This window comes from Palaemon carinicauda, chromosome 25 (assembly GCF_036898095.1).
Source record: "Palaemon carinicauda isolate YSFRI2023 chromosome 25, ASM3689809v2, whole genome shotgun sequence".
NCBI lineage: Eukaryota > Metazoa > Arthropoda > Malacostraca > Decapoda > Palaemonidae > Palaemon > Palaemon carinicauda.
Window position 1 is genome coordinate 94,410,716 of NC_090749.1, and position 19,632 is coordinate 94,430,347.

Sequence of the window (19,632 nt, forward strand, 5' to 3'; positions counted from 1 at the left end):
TGTTTCCTCTAGATGGGAAACCTTTTTTTCAGTCTTGCTCCTCTGTTTATTATGTTTTGTAATTTTTTAAGTTGCACTTTTGGTAGATTGTAGTCGATGGAGTTACAGTAGTCAATTCTAGCAATCACACAGTTTATCACAAGTTTCTTTACGGAACATTCACCCAGGTACTTTTTTATAAAAGCAATATTTCTTCGATGATAAACAGCAGTTTTTACTACATTATTTATTTGGGTATTGAGAGACAAGATGCAGTCAAGGAATACACATAGATCACGAACTTTACTAGATATTGGCAATGTGTCATTATTTATGTTTATTTGAATATCACCCTCGCTTCTCAGTGTTTCTCTTTCCTACCATCATAAAATGACAAATTCGGAGATAATTTGTATTTTTCCTAACAATACAAACCTTGGCTATTTACATGGGGTATTACTTTCGGCGTAGCTGAATTGACGAGCCATTAGATTTTTAAACAAGGGTTTACTAACCCCTCCATAGTTAGCGAGGGGGTAGGACTTCACGGGGGACAGGGCTGGCGGGCAAGTATGTGTAAATAGCTAAGGTTTGTATGGTTAGGAAAAATACAAATTATCTCCGAATTTGTCATTTGTTCCGTAACCGAAATACAAACCACGCTATTTACATGGGGTGACTCGACCCTTAGGTAGGGTGGTAAGTCCCAGCCTTGCTGGCTTTGGCTTTGCCTGGGGACTCAGGATCCGAGTGTGTAGCACTCGAGATAAGGATTCCCTGCACCTCGCAAGTTCCTTGCTCCGCAAGGAACGTGCGGCCTATATAAGCTAGTGTGTGAAAGATAGAAGTATGACTCGTACTAGGAAGTTGACCTGAAGTCCTTTAGATGGAAATTTAGGCTAGGACGTTCCAAATACCACCTCGTCAGGGTATGGGGAGGCGACAGTATTACAGTATATTAATACTCGGAACACAAGGAAGCATGGTTTACCTGCAGTGGTTTGAGGTCAGCTGTGCAGAGAACCCAGGATGCTGCTTTCCCCAAGAGAGGGGAGGATGAAGAAAAGAGTAAGGGCCAGACATACTTTTTCATTCATGCAGACTTAAACCGGGTAACAATGCCCTTAACCTTCTGCTACTTGTCCATTAGGGAGCCTGAGGTTAGACCAGCTGTTGTGCAGCCACCACAGGGCCGATAGAGAATGTATCGAGCCTCCTGTGGGTCACATCCTGCAAGTAGTGGGCTGTGAAGGTCGTTTGACGCTTCCAGACCCCAGCTTGTAGAACCCGCGTCACTGAGAAATTTCTCTTGAATGCCAGGGACGTAGCGATGCCTCTGACATCGTGTGCTCTCAGGCAATGTGACGGAGGAGGGTCTGGATTCAGGGAATGGTGGATAACCCTGTGAATCCAAGCTGAGATGGTGTTCTTAGTGACCCTCCTCTTAGTTCTCCCTGTGCTCACAAACAGGGCATGCACTCGAGGACAAACTGCAGCTGTTCTCTTCATATAGAGCCTCAGACTCCTTACTGGGCACAGAAGGAGATGGTCTGGGTCATCTGTTACAGAACGGAGACTCGAAATCCTGAAGGCGTCGAACCGTGCGTCCGGAACTCCAGGATTCTGAGTCTTAGCAACAAACTCAGGGACGAACCCGAACGTTACCTCCCCCCATCCCCTTGAATGGGCGACGTCGTACGAGAGACCATGAAGTTCACTGACTAGCTTGGCCGAGGCCAAAGCAAGCAGGAACACCGTCTTCCAAGTCAGGCGACGATCAGAAGCCTGGCGTAATGGTTGGAATGGAGGTCTCTTCAGAGCCATGAGGACATGAACCATGTTCCATGGAGGGGGTCTCACTTCAGACTGAGGGCAGGTAAGCTTGTAGCTTCGTATGAGTAGGGAAAGTTCCAGCGAGTAGGAAATGTCCATTCCTTTCAGCCTGAAGGCAAGACTTTAGGCTGAGCGATAGCCTTTCACCGCTGAGACCGAAAGGCGCATTTCTTCCCGCAAATACACAAGAAACTCCGCTAGTGCTGGAATAGTGGCATCGAGGGGAGAGATACCCCTTCCATGACACCAACCACAGAAAACTCTCCACTTTGCCTGGTAGACCCCTGCAGATGACTTTCGCAGGTGTCGAGACATCCTCTCCGCAGCTTGTTGCGAGAAGCCTCTCTCTGTGAGGAGATGCTGGATAGTCTCCAGGCGTGAAGCCGAAGCGATGCTACGGCTTTGTGGAAGATGTTGCAGTGTGGTTGCTAAGCTTTCTCGGGAGTTCCGTCAGGAGCTGCAAAAGGTCCGGGAACCACTCTGCATGATGCCATAGCGGAGCTATTAGGGTCATCGACAGGTTGACCGATAGTCTGGTCTTGTTGAGCACCCTTCTCATCAGACAGAACAATGGGAAGGTGTAGACGTCGATGTTGTCCCAACGTTGTTGGAAGGCATCTTGCCAGAGTGCCTTGGGGTCCGGGACTGGGGAGCAGTACAGCGGCAGCTTGAAGTTCAGGGCTGTCGCGAACAGGTCCACCGTCGGGGAACCCCACAAAGTAGGGACTTTGTTGGCTACTAGACGATCCAAAGACCACTCGGTACTCACTATCTGCGATGCTCTGCTCAAACTGTCGGCGAGCACATTCCTCTTGCCCGGAATGAAGGGAGCCGATAGTGGAATTGAGTGGACTTCGGTCCATCTCAGTACCTCTACTGCAAGATGGGATAGCTGTTGTGAAAAGGTATCTCCCAGTTGTTGATGTAAGCCACCACCGTGGTGTTGTCGCTCATCACCACCACAGAGTGACCCGCCAGGATCCGTTGGAACTGTTGAAGTGCCAGATATACGGCCTTCATTTCTAGCAGATTTATGTGGAGGCACTTTTCTGATTCTGACCATAGGCCTGAGATCCTGTGGTTCAGAACGTGGCCCCCCACCCTTCTTTTGAAGCGTCCGAGAACAGCCTCAAATCCGGGGGGGTGGACGAGAGGATCCACTCCCTTTCGAAGGTTTTCGTCCGTCACCCACCACTGAAGATCCATCCGTTTTGTAGGGCCCATAGGGACCAGGATGTCCGGGGAATCGCGCCCTTGATTCCACCGGGACTTGAGCCGCCATTGCAGGGATCTCATCCTTTGGCGGCCGTTTGCAACCAGACGGGCTAGGGAGGAAAGGTGACCTAGGAGACGTAACCACGATTGAGCTGGAAGCTCTTCTTGTCTGAGGAAAGGATCTGCGACCCTCCTCAGCCTTGCTATCCTGTCGTCTGATGGAAAGGCTTTGTGGAGATTGGTGTCCAATATCATGCCTAGATATACCAGTCGTTGAAATGGAAGCAGAGAAGACTTCTCGAGATTGACCATGATCCCTAGATCTTGGCAAAGTCCCAGAAGCTTGTCTCGGTGTCGAAGAAGGGTCGACTCCGAGTCTGCCAGGATCAGCCAGTCGTCCAGATAACGGAGGAGACGGATGCCGATCCTGTGTGCCCACGAAGATATCATGGTGAACACTCGTGAAAACCTGCGGTGCTGTGGAGAGACCGAAACACAGCACCTTGAACTGGTAGATCTTGTTGTCTAGGCTGAATCTCAAGTACTTCCTGGAAGACGGATGGATTGGGATCTGGAAGTACGCGTCCTTCAGGTCCAGTGTACACATGAAGTCTTGCAGTCTCACTGCAAGTTGTAGTGGTTTGCTGACTGTGGCCAGAGGTAGCACCCGAACTGCCTAGTGTCCTAATGCCAACCACAACCTGACGTTCACTACACAACAAATATACAACGGTGTAATACCCCCAAAAAAACTTAAGTAACAGGTCAAGAGAACGGAGCTCTGGGCACCACCCCTTGATTTATACTGGGCAAGGGGACCCAGCTTGAACCTTGTTATTTATCATGCCTTTCCTTCTCTTGCCTTTGGCTTGCTGATTATAAGTAAAGGTATAAGAACATTAGGTGAAAGGGAATATTATAATTAATAAAGGAACACACTGTGGGAGGAAAAAATTATGATAAATTACTATACTTGAGAGATCTTAAAAAACAGTGGCTAGGGAAGAGAAACCGTGGAGGGAGGTTCTGAAATGAAATGCTGTAAAACAGGCAAAACGACTATTTATTTGAAAATTAAGCTATTAAGAATACATTAATATATCAGTTAAGATAGTCAAAGGCAAAATTAACATCCCTTTTGCATATTATACCAGCAAGAGAAAAAAATACTAAGCTGCATGCAAGATATATCACCACACAGTTACAAAATGGAACTTCAAAATCCTTACAAAACTATTACTGCAGAACCTGAGGATTTGAAAGACTTAGAAATATTAGGATTCTCAACATAGCCTCTAAAACAAAAAAAAAGCATTTCTTCAGAACTAAGCTTAAAGGAGAACCCCGCAATACTATAGTTTTATAACATCGGTAATGACCAGTAATAAACTTGAACACTTACTATCTAATGAGCCATCTACAAAGAACATATAACGGTGAAAAATACAGTACCACAATTTTCCCTAAATCAATACTGTTCTCATCAATCTCCCGTCCACCATTGGGATGCAAAGTCACTTAAACAGTCCTAATTTCTGATCAGTACAGCCGCATACTATGTCTTACAGGTCTCTGCGGGCCCACTATAACAATACTCGAACACCGTCATTCCCCGCCTAACATGAATTCACTCCTTGGGCCTCTGACCAGATATGCCATTTCAATAGCTCCTGTTAACTATTAATGTTTATGACACACTCTCAAATAGCAACACAGTAGCTTACTTCTAGTTACAAGGCGGGTTATATGAATACAGAGCAGCAACACAGACTAGTACAGACTGGTAATAGGAAATATTCGATATTTTCTCTCCCTTATACTCCCTACTGAGTGTAGGGGCTGCTGTCAATACCTGGAAAGGAATAACAACAGATCAAAGCATTTTTATATATATGGCCACAGAGGGATATCATATATATATATATATATATATATATATATATATATATATATATATATATATATATATATATATATATATATATATATATATATATATATATATATATATATATATATATATATATATATATATATATATATATATATATATATATATATATATATATATATATATATATATATATATATATATATATATATATATATATATATATACAGGTTTAAAAAAAAATGACTATGTTTCATAAAATACAACTCCACTAAGTTTTCCTAGATACAAACACCTTACATATTGCATTCCCCCCCATTAGCCCTCAAGCCCATCCAAAAAATGCCTCGTAACTGACAGCAACCCCCCACACAAACTGTACATTCACCTGAAAAAAATCTTACCTTGCAAAAAATAAATAAACTCAGTAAAAAGGTAGGAGGATCAACTAAAGATTTAATTCATCATCCCGTCCTTCAGGTACAATACATTTTTTTCATAACAAAAAGCAATAGGAATAGACAAACTATCAGACAATATGGAAACATAGTACTTAAAAACGAAAAATTTTATTACTGTCTATTCCTCCCAACAATGCTTCAATAATATACAAAATAACAATTTCATTTTTTACAAAATTTCGGTATTACAGGAATACATTCAGGATCTATCAAGAAAAAAAAATTACATTCATTGCAGTCCAAAATCAATGTAAAAGCATACAAAACTCATTGATTTTGGACTACAGGTATTGCATGATAATAACAGTTTATTGAATTTATTATAACTGTCATGGTCAAGGTCAATTTACAGTACTACAATAAATGCGACAGTTACAGAAACCGTGACTAAAGAAAGATTTCCTCACACCACGTGTCCCTTTCTCAGCCTTTCAAATACCCAATGTGGGAATTACCATATGACTAATAAGAACAAAAAAGGGTAATTACTATCAAAACTTTCTTTAAAAGCTGTACCAAGATTGATTCCGTGGGAGATTTATAGTTCTTCTGAGTCTCAAAATTCTGTCTCCGGACATGCGCCGGGATTCAGCAATCTGCTGGTGAGCCATAATAATTTCACGCAGCACAGGAGACAGGCTAAGCCGGCGACTCTCCAGATACAGGCTGGGTGTCTTTAATCGGTCGATAACCTCACATAACAGTTGGTATCTGCGGGTGATCGATATACTTTGAGGTAAACCAGAGACAGAATCCGTCGACTCAGAAGAGGACAATAAAAATCCCGAAAAATCAGGCAATGACTCGGGGCAACGTTGTGTTTCGGGCGACCCAAACAGTGCTGTAACGTTCAGGTTAGATATACCTGACTGTGTCACTTCAGCCTCGAGCTCTGACCGGTGTTTTAATCCACCATCAGAATGTAGGAAAGGGTTTGAATTCTGAGGTGACTCAGGAATGGAGGATGGTTCCCTCTCTATAATATTCGTCTGGTCAGTGAGACGAGGTCTCCACTCCAGGACTCGAGACTGAACTTAAGGTAGGTCAAGAACAGGACCTTTTGACCTAGTCCATGGGGGACTAAATCCACTAGAGGTAGGATCCACAGGCGACAGTCGGTCGTCACAATCGGGTGGCAAAAAGCTGAGAAAGTCATTATCAGGATGAATAGACACTGCCGATTCAGAAACAGGACTTTCTAAAGTAGCAGGTCTTGACCAATCTGGACTAGAACTCTTGGAACCAACAGAAGGTAGTTCCAATAATGGAATACTGGAAACTTCCCAGAATTCCCAACTCCCCGGAGGATGAACGATACCTTCCTCTTGGAAAGAAGAAGCTAAGAACTGGGGCGTTGGCAATTCAGGAACAGGACAGTGAACCACTGACTCGGGAGACAAAATAGGGGTTTTACACATTTCAGTGGGGCTGTTCTCCCATAGTTGGAGGACCAAATGATCTCGAAACAATTCAGGCTTTAACACAGGAGTCTCATCACAATTTTCCGGAGGATATAACCAAGCATCCAATGCTTTCTTTCTCTCGTAAGTCCTAGCTGGCTTAAGAATGGGCTTAGGCTGAGTAGTAGCTCTAGTAGGATGGTGACTTTTCCTCTGTCGTCGAGACTTGATACAATCTCGAGACAGAAGGTAGGACGCCACTACTGCAGCCACCCCATAGAAGTCGCCATCACTATTAGAACTAGAACTCTCAGAGACTTCAGAAGAAACAGGACTGTCATCCATGAGTTCTGGACTATTCAGAGTCTCTGTTACAGGATCAGGACCCTTCGGATACCAGAGAAATTGCCTCCTAAGATAAACTGGAGGTTCAAACCAGGCCTTTAACTGGATATGGTGAGCTTTTACCAGTTCACCATCAGGCAGTCTCTGCAGCTCATAGGTGACCTTATTCTCGTGTACCTTAGTAACACGGAATACCCCCTCAAACCTAGGGATGAGATTGTTCATCAGAAGGTGTCCCAACAGGTGCACCTTCTTAAGCACCAGAGAACCCTCTTTAAATGGTTTGTACCGAGGATGTCCTTCAGCCCATGGGTCTCTCGTTTCTGCTGATAGCAACGGGATACTATCAACATCGTGAGCACCCTTCAGTATGTTCTCAGCTGGAGTACAGCCAATCTCAGTGTGGTGAGAATGGTTGTAGCTGAGAACTGCTCGGGATAAGAACTAGTCCCATTTCCGAGATTCCCCAGAAATTACCTCAGTAACTCACCAATGGTACGATTCACTCACTCCACTGCACCGTTACTAGAGGGCTTATACGGAGTTGTTTTCACATGTACAACAATTATACCGCTCCAACAACTCAATAAATTCCTGGGAAATAAACTCAGGGACGTTATCAGTCAATATCCGGACTGGAACACGAGGAATAACAGGAAAAACTTGGTCTTCAAGCGCCTGGCATATCGTACTGCTCTTCTTATTCCTTATGGGTACTGCCGTCACCCACTTGGAATAATGGTCGACTACCATCAGACACCCAATAAAACCAGTACTGGTTGTTGGGAGACTTACAAGATCCATAGCAACCAATTCAAAGGGAGAAGAGGTCACTATTTTCAAGGTCGGCGGGGCAACCACCTCCCTTGAGACCTTACAAGTCTGACATTCCCAACACGTCCGGCACATATCTCTGATTACATTAATCAAAGATCTGTGCCAGACGAGTCGACGGAGCATTGCACTCATTTTTCCGATCCCCCAGTGAGCATTCTGGAGGTGTGTCTCGGCAACTAGGTCAATCAGGACATTAAAGGTGACTACTGGGACTACTGAGCCGTCTGGGTTCCGCTTCACTAGCAAACCCTGGTGAACTTCCAGGTTCGACCAACATCTCCTATAGGGTAGACAGGAGCGTGGAACTCGAGATGCAGGAACCCCAGAGTAGATCATCTTAATGACAGATTGAATCTGTCGATGATCTCCTTGGATCTTGGACACCTGACTAAAGGACAGAAGAGCATTTCCGGAGAACACTCCCTGATCAGATTCAGGATCAGCTACCTTCATAACAGTGGTCTCGGTATGCAGGGAGGAGACTGAGAGTACCTTGGGAGACAACTGAAGAACAGTAGTGTGGTCATACACCAACTGTTCTCGGGGTGAATCCAGTGTCAGGTAGGCTGCGTCCAGTATATTCCTACCAAGAACAAAACAAAAGTTAATGGCTTTGGCAGCTACCACCGCATAGTTAAACAGTGGTAGCCTCCACCCAGAAGGACACTTCACCTCTAACTGGACGTAGCCTAGAATGCTGGTGCAGAAACCAGTCAACCCCTCTAGCTGTTCTCCTGATAGTACCTGGTACTCTATGCCAAGTTGGCTCAGTACAGACTCACTTGCTAGACAAACCTGAGCTCCTGTATCAACAAGAGCACAAAATAAGGTCTCCTGCAGCATTACTATACCTACTGCCGAGTGTTCAGACACATGGGTACAACTGGACTGACGAGGTGCCTTTTCTGTCACGTACTGGATTACAGGACAATCCTCCGGCGCTTCCTGATCATCAGTGATCAAGCCCTCAGAGCAGGAACACGAGATTTTACCTCCGCCTTATGGCCCAGAATCACGTCAGTTGGAGGGACGTAATTGCGGAGCTCGATCAGAGTATTAAAATGCACTCCAGACAGACACTGAAGATGCACACACTGAGGCTCAGTCACGGATGGATCACGATAGACTACGGGACAAGTGGAACCCCAATAGACCCAGATTTCAAGGTTCATTAACTTTAATGCTGCCAATAGCAACTCCAGACCTGGAACTGTACCTGGAAATCTCATTGCCTTGATCCTGTTCCTGCTGGTCTTGTCCAGTTTGAAGCCTAGTCGACCAGCGTCTTTCAGAAACTGCTGAACTAAGGCATCCCGGAGCTTGGCTCCCTTCAGCGGAGAGTCGGGTGTGACACCTGACCCTTCTGTCCAGCAGTTCACGACTAGCTCCAAGGATTCAACGAGAGAATCTGGACCACCACGAACCTCCTTATACAAGGCCAGTCCAGTAGGCAACTTGGGAGTGCTGGGTTCGGTAGCAAAAAGACAGTCAGTTAATGCGGGCCAGCGGGATAACCAGTCAGCTGCGGCATTCTGATCACCTGGATAGTAATTAACAATAAAGTTAAATTCGGACAGGTCCTCCAGTGTCCGTGCTAGACGACTGTCCACCATCTTCATGTCATGAAGGTACATCAGGGGACAGTGATCAGAATGGATAACGAAGAACTGACCATAGAGGAAGGCCCTGAAGGTTTTCACTCCCCATCGCAGAGCAGCCAACTCACGCACAATGGTAGAGTAACGGGTCTCACAGTCAAGGAAAGTCATAGAGTCGTACGCTATAACCCGACGCTCCCCTGGATGCTCCAAGGACTCCTGGCACAGACAAGCACCAGCACCTTCACCCGAAGTGTCAACAAACAACCCCAAGGGTTTAGCATCAGCGGAGTAGTCAGGGTATGACAACATAATGTCCTCTTTGATCAGTTCCTTCAAGCGCATAAAGGCACTGTCCATTTCTGCAGTCCACTTCAGTTTCCTAGTTCCTTGAGATTTTTGTCCTTCAGTCTTCGCAGATAATGGTTTGGCTATCTGTGAGCACATGGGGATAAACTTCCGTTGGAAGTTGACCAGTCCCAGGAATCCCCGTAGCTCACGCACAGTGGTCGGTTTAGGGAAGTCTTCCACTTTCTGGATGTATTCTGGTAGCTTACGCATACCAGAACGTCCAGCCAGATGACCAAGATACTGGACCTCGGCTTGAACCCAAGAACACTTCCCGAGTTTTATCTTGAGTCCGTGCTTCTGGAGAGTTGCCAAAACTCGTTCTACCAGTTTCAGGTGTTCCTCGAAAGAAGACCCAAGTATCAATATATCGTCAATGTAGAAAATCACCTTGGCTTTCGGGAACTCTTGGAGAATACTCTGCATTTCTCTCTGGAACACTGCAGGTGCATTTTTCAGTCCAAACGATAAGCGTCTGAACTGCCAATCTCCAAAAGCGGTAGAGAAAGCCGTGTATGCCTCACTGTCCTCTGCCAATGGTAACTGGTAGTATCCATGAACCAGGGCAAGGGTTGTAAAGTATTTGACTCCTTGAAGTCCAAATACGGAATCGGTCATGTTAGGCATCGGGAACTTATCAGAGACAGTCACTTTATTCAGTCTACGGTAGTCCACACACAACCGTATACTATTGTCCTTTTTCGGACTGGAACAATGGGTGAAGACCAAGGAGAGATGCTGGGTTCAATAATACCCAGTTCATGCAACTCCTTGCACTGTTCCTCGATGGCGTCAGCGACGGGTTTGGCAAACCATCGAACTCTCTGATAAATGGGCGTCTCGTCATACAGGTGGATGCGTATTGGTGTGCTTGAGCACTCTCTCACATCATCATCACCAGTACTGATAACTGGAAGATGACGTCGAAGCATTTGACAAAACTGGTCCTTCTGAGAAGAGTCCAGTTCGTCGGAGATATACAGATTGTCTATCTCTTCCAATACGCTCGGTTCAGGAGTCAGGTCACACTCCTGTGCTATCAGGCAGGATAGAGGAGCATCCACCATTGCTATGGTGAACACCTTCCCCAAGAGATCGCCCTTCTTGGTCTTGGCAGTTTCTTCAGATGAACCCTTGACTAAAACTGAGGCTTTCCTGTCTTTCAGTTCAAGGATGCCAGGGATTGCTATAACTTTCCTTGACAGACCAGGGGTTATGATGTCGCCATCATAATACATTTCCGGCCAACAGTTGGTCGGACAAGCAGGGCACCTAAAAGACGTGTCAAGTCCCTTGGGAAAGTTAACACTAACTGGAACAAGTACTGGCTCAATACTGGCAATCCTCATTGAATCGGCTGCGTGGACCTCAAGCACTTGCTGACAACAGGCTCCACGTATCGGGACATAATACTCACAGAGAGGCTCTTGGGGAGTAATGCCAACGCTCAGCCGATTTCGGGCTCCGTCAACTATCACCCCATTTGCTCTCAAGAACTGGTAACCAAGCACTACGTGCTCAGCCATAGTCCCTGAAGGCACTACATGGAACACACCCGGGGCGAATGTCATTCCATGCAGTATAGGGGTCAACAGTACAGTACCTAGTGTCTTAGGTCCTGTTTGCCCTAAACCCTTCAGACCAATGGTGTTGGGAAACATCTGCAGCTGGTAATCCTGTACTACTCTCGATGACAGGGAGTTGACCTCAGCTCCGGAGTCAATGAGAGCATCCAACGCTCCCGATGGAAACTCAGACATGGTCACTGGGACAACCATGAGTGGTACAGGAGCCAACTGCGCCAGGTTAACCCTACGAAGGGTTTTCAATACTGCCTCAGTTTCTGCTTTCTCCCTGGAGGAATCAGTTGGAGAAGCTCTGGACTGTGTCGAGGACAAAGTCTGACCGTGTCTGCTGTCTCCATGCTGAACGGAGTTTGTTTGACAAACTTGTTCAGGGCTGAGAGGTCGATGACGGGTCTCCAGCCTCCAGACGCCTTCTTTACAAGAAAGAGTCGACTGAAGAAGCCTGGGGAGACGTCGACGACCTCCTGGAGAGCACCCTTCTTGAGCATGGTCTCGACTTCTGCCCGAAGGGCTAGCCCCTTTACCGATCCCATGGCATAGGAGCTCAACTACACTGGATTCGCTGTCAGGGGAGGAAGAGATGTCGTGAACGGGGCGCGATATCCCTGACTGATCACGGAGATCATCCAGGAATCGGCCCCGTGTTGCTGCCACCTGAACGCACAACTTTGTAGGCATCCCCCCACTGGTGGACATGCAGGGGGATTGCCAATCCTAGCGTTTGCGGCCTTGGCCGCTCCCTCTAGGATTCTTGCCTCCCCTGGAGGACTTTCCGCCCTTCTTGTCTTTGACAGGAAAGGGCTGCTGTTTGGACACCTTTGTCTTTGCTGCCGGCGCCGGTTTCGTCAACTTGGACTGGTGAGGTTGTTGGGGTGCTGGAGGTTTGCAGGGCTTAGATGTAAGAGCCCTTTGGAGGAGAGAATCGTGGTTCGATTTCCTCCACCTCTCAGCTGTCTGTTCCACATCCTTGGGCTTAAACAGACTCTTTCCTAGGATGGAAGAGTGTCTGAGCTTGCAGACATCCATGGCTGGGACCTTCGCGTGGAACCTCTCGGTCACCGCATCACGTCGTTTCAAGATCAAGTTTGCCCACAAGTTTGAAACTTGGTGGGCCAGAAACTCGATGGTACGTGTGCCCGAGAGGAGGAAGGTCTCCAGGGCCTTCCTGGTGCTTTCCTTGGAAAGATCCTCGAAACGCAACAGGATGCCCAGAGACCCTAGCCAGACATCCATCCACGAAGTGGCCTGCATGGCACACTTTGCGACTTTCTCCTGACTCAGGATCTCCGTTGCCGAGAATGTCACCTGCCGGTTGGAGTGTCTCTCAAGAGAGACTCCCCTGGTAAGCTCTTCCACGGAGTGGTGAAAAAGGAAGAGCTAAACAAGGCTCCTCCATGATCTCGAAGTTCCTCCTCTGTTGGACACGAGGAGGTGGGAGGAGCTTGTTACCAGCAGAGGAATGGCTGGAGGAGGCGAGTTCCGCGAGCTGGCCCTCAACTTTATCTCTGGCACTCTTCACCCCTTGGGACCAAGGCAGAGCCGCACTGGCCTTAGAGGGTTTTTGAGTGCCGTTGACTTGGCCCAGGACCGTATCCTTACCTTCACGAGGGGCGGTCTTGGGGTCCTTGAACTTGTTGAGATGCCTCATCAAGGTTAGAACCTGCCAGAAGGCGTGCTCTGAATCATGCTGCTCTCTTCCTGGTGAGTTGGCAGCAAAGTCTCCTGTCCCCAGCTGCTCTACTTGGGGGGACACGTGGACGTTCTCCTGGGGTCTCGCTGGCTCTGGTCGAATCCTTGAAGAAGACTTCGGGACGGTCTTCGAGTCCTTCGGTTCCCTTCTAGGAGGGATGCAGGACTCCAGCAAAGAAGCCTGAGGACTCTTCTCCGCCCCAGTACGCGACGATTCTCCTACTCGAGGTGGGGTCTCTCCCATTGGTGCAGTGGGAGAAGGCCTCACCTCGGTAGATTCTCCTGAGGACGGTAAAGTTTCGTCCACAGGAGAAGGAGAGAATGCCTGAGGGGAGGAAGGACCCTTCCTTATGGGCTTCTTGGGGGCCAGTTTGACCCTAGCAGAAGTCACCACGAACTCTACTCGTCTCTTCCTCTTCAGTGGGGACGCTGGTTTGAGGCCCAAGTCAGCGAAGGCGGGCTTAACAGCCTGGACGACAGCTCTGATAAGGGACCCAAAAGAAGGCTGACGACTGACGGAAGTAGTGTCAGAGACTCCCACTGGAGGGAAGGGGATCGGGCGATCCTTTGGAGTAGACACCACAGGGCCTGCCTGAAAAGAAGAAGAATGATGCCTAAACCTCTCTGAAGACTTCCCCTCCTCCTGCGAGCGCGCTGTCCTGCGCTTGTGGGGGGGGGATCGTGAAGATGATGACCTGGTTGTGGGCGCTCCTGGAAACTCACTCGGCTGCTTGCGCTGCGAAACCCGTCGAGAATCACGTTTGGGGTCGCGCTGGCGCGATTGATAAATCACGGGTTCGCGAGCGAGAGTGCGGGCGCTCGGGCGCGCGGAGATGAAGTAGCGCGGGAGCGCGCGGACGTGCAGGCGAGAGGGCGCGTGAGTGCGCGGGTGAAGGGGTGCGTGGGCGCGCGGGAGAAGGGGCGCGCAGACGAAAGAGAGCGCGGGAGAAGGGGCGCGTGGACGCGCGGGCGAGGGTGCTCGTGGGCGCACAGGCGAGGGGGCGTGTGGCCGTAGGGGCGAGCGTTGGAGCACAGGCGAGCGATGGTGAACAGGCGAGCGATGGCGCACAGGCGAGCGATGGCGCACAGGCGAGCGTCGGCGCGTGACGAGCGTGGCACGAAGCGATGGCGCGTAGGCCGATCGTGCTCAGGCGACATAGAGCGTGGGCGCGTAGGAGACCTTTGGACCGCAGGATCGTGTGCGCGCGGGCGTGCTGAAGGATGTTTGCGCGCAGGCGACAGATTGCGCATGCGCGCAGGAGATCGCTGGCGCGTGGTCTGGAGCAGGCGGCTGGGGCGCAGGGCCAACAGGAGTAGAGGAGCGTACCGGGGGCTGCTCTTGGGCGCGTGCAGGAGACTTTCCGTGAGCGCAAGCGCATGTAGCGTCTCGTCCAGCTGGAAGGGAGCGAAGGCGAGTGCGCACAATGGGCGCGCAGGCGAGGGCTGACGCGTAGGCGAGCTCCGAGGGCGCGCAGGCGAGGGCTGACGCGTAGGCGAGCTCCGAGGGCGCGCAGGTGATCGCGGGCGAGAAGAAGAAGGAAGCATCTTCTTGCCTGTGCCCAGATCCGGGGATCGTGGGCGCGCGGGCGAACGAGGGCGCGCAGGTGCGCGCAGGAGAAGATCGCTGGCGAGCTGGAGATCGTGGGCGCGCAGGAGATCGTGGGCGCGCAGGAGAAGATCGCTGGCGAGCTAGAGATCGTGGGCGCGCAGGAGATCGTGGGCGCGCAGGAGATCGTGGGCGCGCAGGAGATCGTGGGCGCGCAGGAGATCGTGGGCGCGCAGGAGATCGTGGGCGCGCAGGAGATCGTGGGCGCGCAGGAGATCGTGGGCGCGCCTGGCGCGTGGCAGGAAAAGGGCGTGCAGATGTGCGCTGGCGAGTAGGTGAATGCTGGTGCACAGGAAAACGCCGGTGCGTAGGCAAGCGCTTGCAAGCAGGAGAGCGCTGGCGAACAGAAGCACGGTGACGAGCAGGAGAGTGCTGCCGAGATGACTCTGCCTCTGCTGCCGGAGATCGCTGGCACGCAGGAAGGTCCTCAGCAACAGCAGGAGAGCGCTTACGCGCTACTGCGCGAGAGCGCGCATGAGAACGTTGGCGTGCAGGTGAAACCTGGCGCTGAAGAGACTTGCTCACATTGTGAGACAAGTCCTTCTGCCCCAAAGGGACCGGAGGCCGTTGGAAAATGGGGTGCGTGGGCGCCCACAGCGCGTCAGCTTCCAGGAACGGAGAAGGCGGGTCCACAGGTCTGGCAGGCGTTGGAGATCGCGAACGATCTGCAGAGAGGTCCAGGGATGCAGCTGCTACGGTCAGCTCACGTCGAGGAGGAACCTTTGCGGGGGACGTCGAGGGAGAAGAACCGAAGAGGCGCCTCCTAACCCCCTTGTAGGGAGAAGGAAGCCCTCTACAGCGGAGAGGAGGGCGAGCCTTGCGGAGAAGACGACCTCTAGGAGCAGGCACACCATCGTCGGTCCTCCGAAGAGGAGTCTCTGTCAGTGAACTCCCCCGAGGGGGAGAATCACCCGCAGGAGAGACTGTTGGACTCAGCTCTTCCCTCGAAGGATGTTCGGAGGGGGGAACTGAGCCTTCAGCTACATCAGCAACCAAGGCAGGGGTTTGACCCGACCCGTCGGAACCCTCTGCCACAACAACGTCGACGATAGACAGAGGATCTACGTCGGCTATCACTGGCGACTGTTTGACAGCTGCTCCCAACTGGATAAAGTCACACAGGGTTTCCCTGGAGGGCGAACCCTTAAGCCCCAAGGAAGCCCAAAGCTGCAATAAATCATCATTAGTAACAGAGTTATCAATATCCTCCCCCGGAGGAGGAGGAGGAGCTGCCTCGCTATGGGAAGCAACACCCTCTGCCGAAGCCCGAGGTTGGTTAACAAAAGAATGGCCTACCCTACCGCTCGCCGGCCTCTCACGAGAGACCGATCGAGTGGGAGCTTTGGAGGAGGTTCGGGCAGCGGAAGAAGAGTCCTTGGAACTTTCCTTCTTCAAGGCAACCCTTGAAGGAGAAAGATCCCACTTAGACTTCTTCTTCCATTGCCGGGAAAACCTCTCCCACTGGGAGGTAGACCACTCCCTGCACTCACTACAAACATTTTCCCTATCACACCGTTGACCTCTGCAGTACGGACACAAGGTGTGAGGGTCCGTCTCGACCGCTGATATGAACGTCCCACAAGGGCGGTCGGGTAAGCCAGGGCATTTCCGCATGATAGAGGTAGAGGCCAACTTCCGAACACACTCTGAAAGAAAAAGCAAAAAAGATTAAGGCTGTCAAAATGCGAGGGTGAGGTAGACACGTCTGACCGTCACCGGAGCCAAAAGTGAAGTGAATCAGTTCACCAGTGTGTGAGGGGGAATCTCTTACTGCCTCGCTAACTAGCAAGGGGGTAGTAAACCCTCGTTAAAAATCTAATGGCTCGTCATTTCAGCTACGCCGAAAGTAATACCCCATGTAAATAGCGTGGTTTGTATTTCGGTTACGGAACAACTCAGTTTTGTTCTCATTTCATTTTAGTTGTTAAATTGTCATCCATTATCTAACACTTTCGAGGATTCAGTTTAGAGTTTCATTAGTATTGTCTATATCATCTATGGAGAAGTAAAATTGTGTCATCCGCAAATAGTTTGGAACTTCACACCATGCCTTTGTAGTACAGTTTCTTCAATAGACCGATAGTATAGATGCAGAATAAGATTGTGCTGAGTACACTCCCCTGGGGTACATCTCCGTTTAAAGGTTCATATGATGAATATGAGTTTCCAACTTGCACACAGTAATTTCTGCCATCCAAGAAATCTTTTAGGTATTCGAAAGCTTGATCTTCAACACGGATGCACTGTAAATCATTTAGTAGAAGTTCATGCACAGCTCTATCAAAAGCAGCACTTAGATTGAGTAATATTAAAATATCACATTTATTTTCATCCATCATTTCCAGCATATCATTTACAAGAGAGCAGATGGCTGTCTCCGTAGAGTATAGTTTTTTGTAAGCAGATTGGTGGTCTGGCAAAGCTTCTGGGGAACTGACAGACCATTTGTTCAAGAATTACATATTCTAGCACTTTTGAAACAAAGAATAGATTCGAAATAGGTCTGTATGAGCTTAATTCCTGGTAATCTCATTAATTGTATCTGTGCATCTGGTATATCATTAATCTGATGTTGAATATTAACAAGTGACCTGGTTATATTTCCAATTTTCTTTTTAAAGAATACTAGAAAATTATTTACTAGTTCCTGGTCACTGTATCCATCAGGTAGCTTTTTCTCAATTGCATTTCCCAATATTACTTATCTATGTCTGTTGCTGCTTTGCGGATCTTTCTCTTATAGCATTCACTGTTTTACCTTCTTAGTAGGCAGTTGCATTGATACATTGCAGTTTTGTACTCTACCCATGTACTGTACTTTCTGTTTTTACCCGATTCCACTTTCTTTCTTTACATCTTTTTTCTCTCTTTTTCACTAAAGTCTCTCCATCAAAACAAGGAGATTGGTCTTTAACAGTTATAGTGGGCACAGGGTATCATACTCACTTTATTATAAGTGGTCATAAGACAGTTAGCACACTTAGCTCCTAACAGACGTTGGTCATCATGATCACAGGGAATGTTGATGGGATCGTTTATTTTCTTTGTAACTTCTTCAATAAATACGTTAGGAGAAATATTTGATTTATGTCTAAAGTTTATATTTCTTTACTACTACATGTTTCTGTAGAGATGGACTAAATGTAATAAGTTTGTGCACTGGGCAGATAATACATTTCTCTCCAACATTTATAACAGATACAATGTTATTCTTTCCATCACTCAAAACTAGGTCCAACGAATGCCCAGTTAAAGTAGTTGTACCATCGACATTATTCACTAATTGATATGATTCTAATAACTCACTAAATACCAGACTGTCAAGATTTGATGCGTCATCCATCCAAAGATGAAAGTCTCCACAAATAACTAATTCATTTTTCTCCATGATAATCATCTCAATGAATGCACTGAATTCCTCAAAGATGATACTAGTATTTGTTCACAGAGGTTTGTAGACTGTTACAAAGGATATTTTTCTCTTTTTTTTTTTTTGCATAAAGTTTATCTCTATATATTCAAAGACTGTTACACTAGGTCTTTTTAACATTTTGATATTTGAGTAACCTTTATGAATAAAAAGTCCATTTTGTTAGTAAAGTTTACAACATTTCCACTTGATGTTGACCTTGCGTTAAGTATTGGGATAACTTTAATTGTCTGTTCGACCTCGGTTTTTTCTTTCAGTAATTTTAGTAGTTGTATTTGTTGATTTAATTACAGATTTTTTTTTTTCCTTAACTTTGTAAGCGTATGTCATTTTCTCTGATTTTGGTTCCATCAATGTTCAAAGCAAGATTGTTAACTTTCTCAGTGAGGTCCGTTGGCTAGGTGGAATTTGCTGCGTGTGCGCAGCTTCCCCACTACAGGTGTACCTGGTATCTCGGTTTCAAGTGGAACCTACATCAAATCAGGCAAGGACATAGCATGAGAGAGGTTAGTACTATTGTTGGTAATGGGGGCGGGGGCAAAGGTTGTATAGAGATGGGCAATGCCCCAGTTTTTACACACCATGGCAAAGCCTCAGAAGGCAATATGCTTACCTCATCATGCACCACTTTGTTATTAGATGACGTATTTCTTTTCTTGGAACTACTGGCAGTACTAGGTGGGTTTGATGTCTCCTGTGGTAAATTTACTTTCAATTTTAATGCCTTTGCATAGCCAGTTGATTTATTCAGAGGTCTTTTTGCATGTCCCACACTTATATGTTCCAAACTCGATTTGTTGAGGGCAAGTTCTTCCAACTTATACAGCTCATAGTTCCTATCACTGGAGTTATTATTAGAATTGGAGTTAAACACGTGACTTTTAGGGTACACTCTCCATGGTAAGATTTGGAACAAGTGCCATGAATTTTTTCATTTTTACAAACTTTAGATGGGTGTCCAAATTTAAAACAATTCAGGCACTGTAGTGACTTCTGCTTGAAAGGACAAACTTTAAACCTCTCTTTTTCAGTAATAATATGGATAGGTACATCAGCATCCTGGAAAGTAAGGATAATCATCAGCGGTACCGGACATCCATTCTTCTTATTAGTCCGTTATTGTGAGGTTCTACTGTATAAACATTAAGAATGTTCCCACATATATAGAAGAGAAAACATAACTTAAAAAGACAAATATTAATGGCAGTCCAAAATAGGCGAGGAGGAAAAGCGGCAACAACCGCTCACCTCCCAAGCCAAAAGTAAAGTGAAGCACAGTCACAGGTGTGTGAATGAGAGGGGTAACTAGCGGGATGGGTAGTTAACCCTCGCTAAATTTTAACCGCTCGTCCTTTCAGATTCTTCGAAAGTAATACCCCTATAAATAGCGTAGGTTTGCACTCGTTACGGAACA

At 47.6% G+C, this 19,632-nt stretch overlaps 1 protein-coding gene across 3 annotated transcripts in view; it reads right to left on the bottom strand.

Moving 5' to 3' along the window:
* LOC137618716 (zinc finger protein OZF-like) overlaps nt 1-19,632 on the bottom strand; it is a 912,062-nt gene that overhangs the window by 835,529 nt on the left and 56,901 nt on the right. Inside the window, exon 4 of one of the 3 annotated variants that reach the window (XR_011039821.1) lies at nt 4,134-4,879. The exons of the other annotated variants lie outside the window; for them this stretch is intronic. The gene's annotated coding sequence lies outside the window, so the exon portion shown is untranslated. Of the gene's footprint in view, nt 1-4,133; nt 4,880-19,632 lie in introns of those variants that run through there. 3 annotated transcript variants of the gene reach the window in all.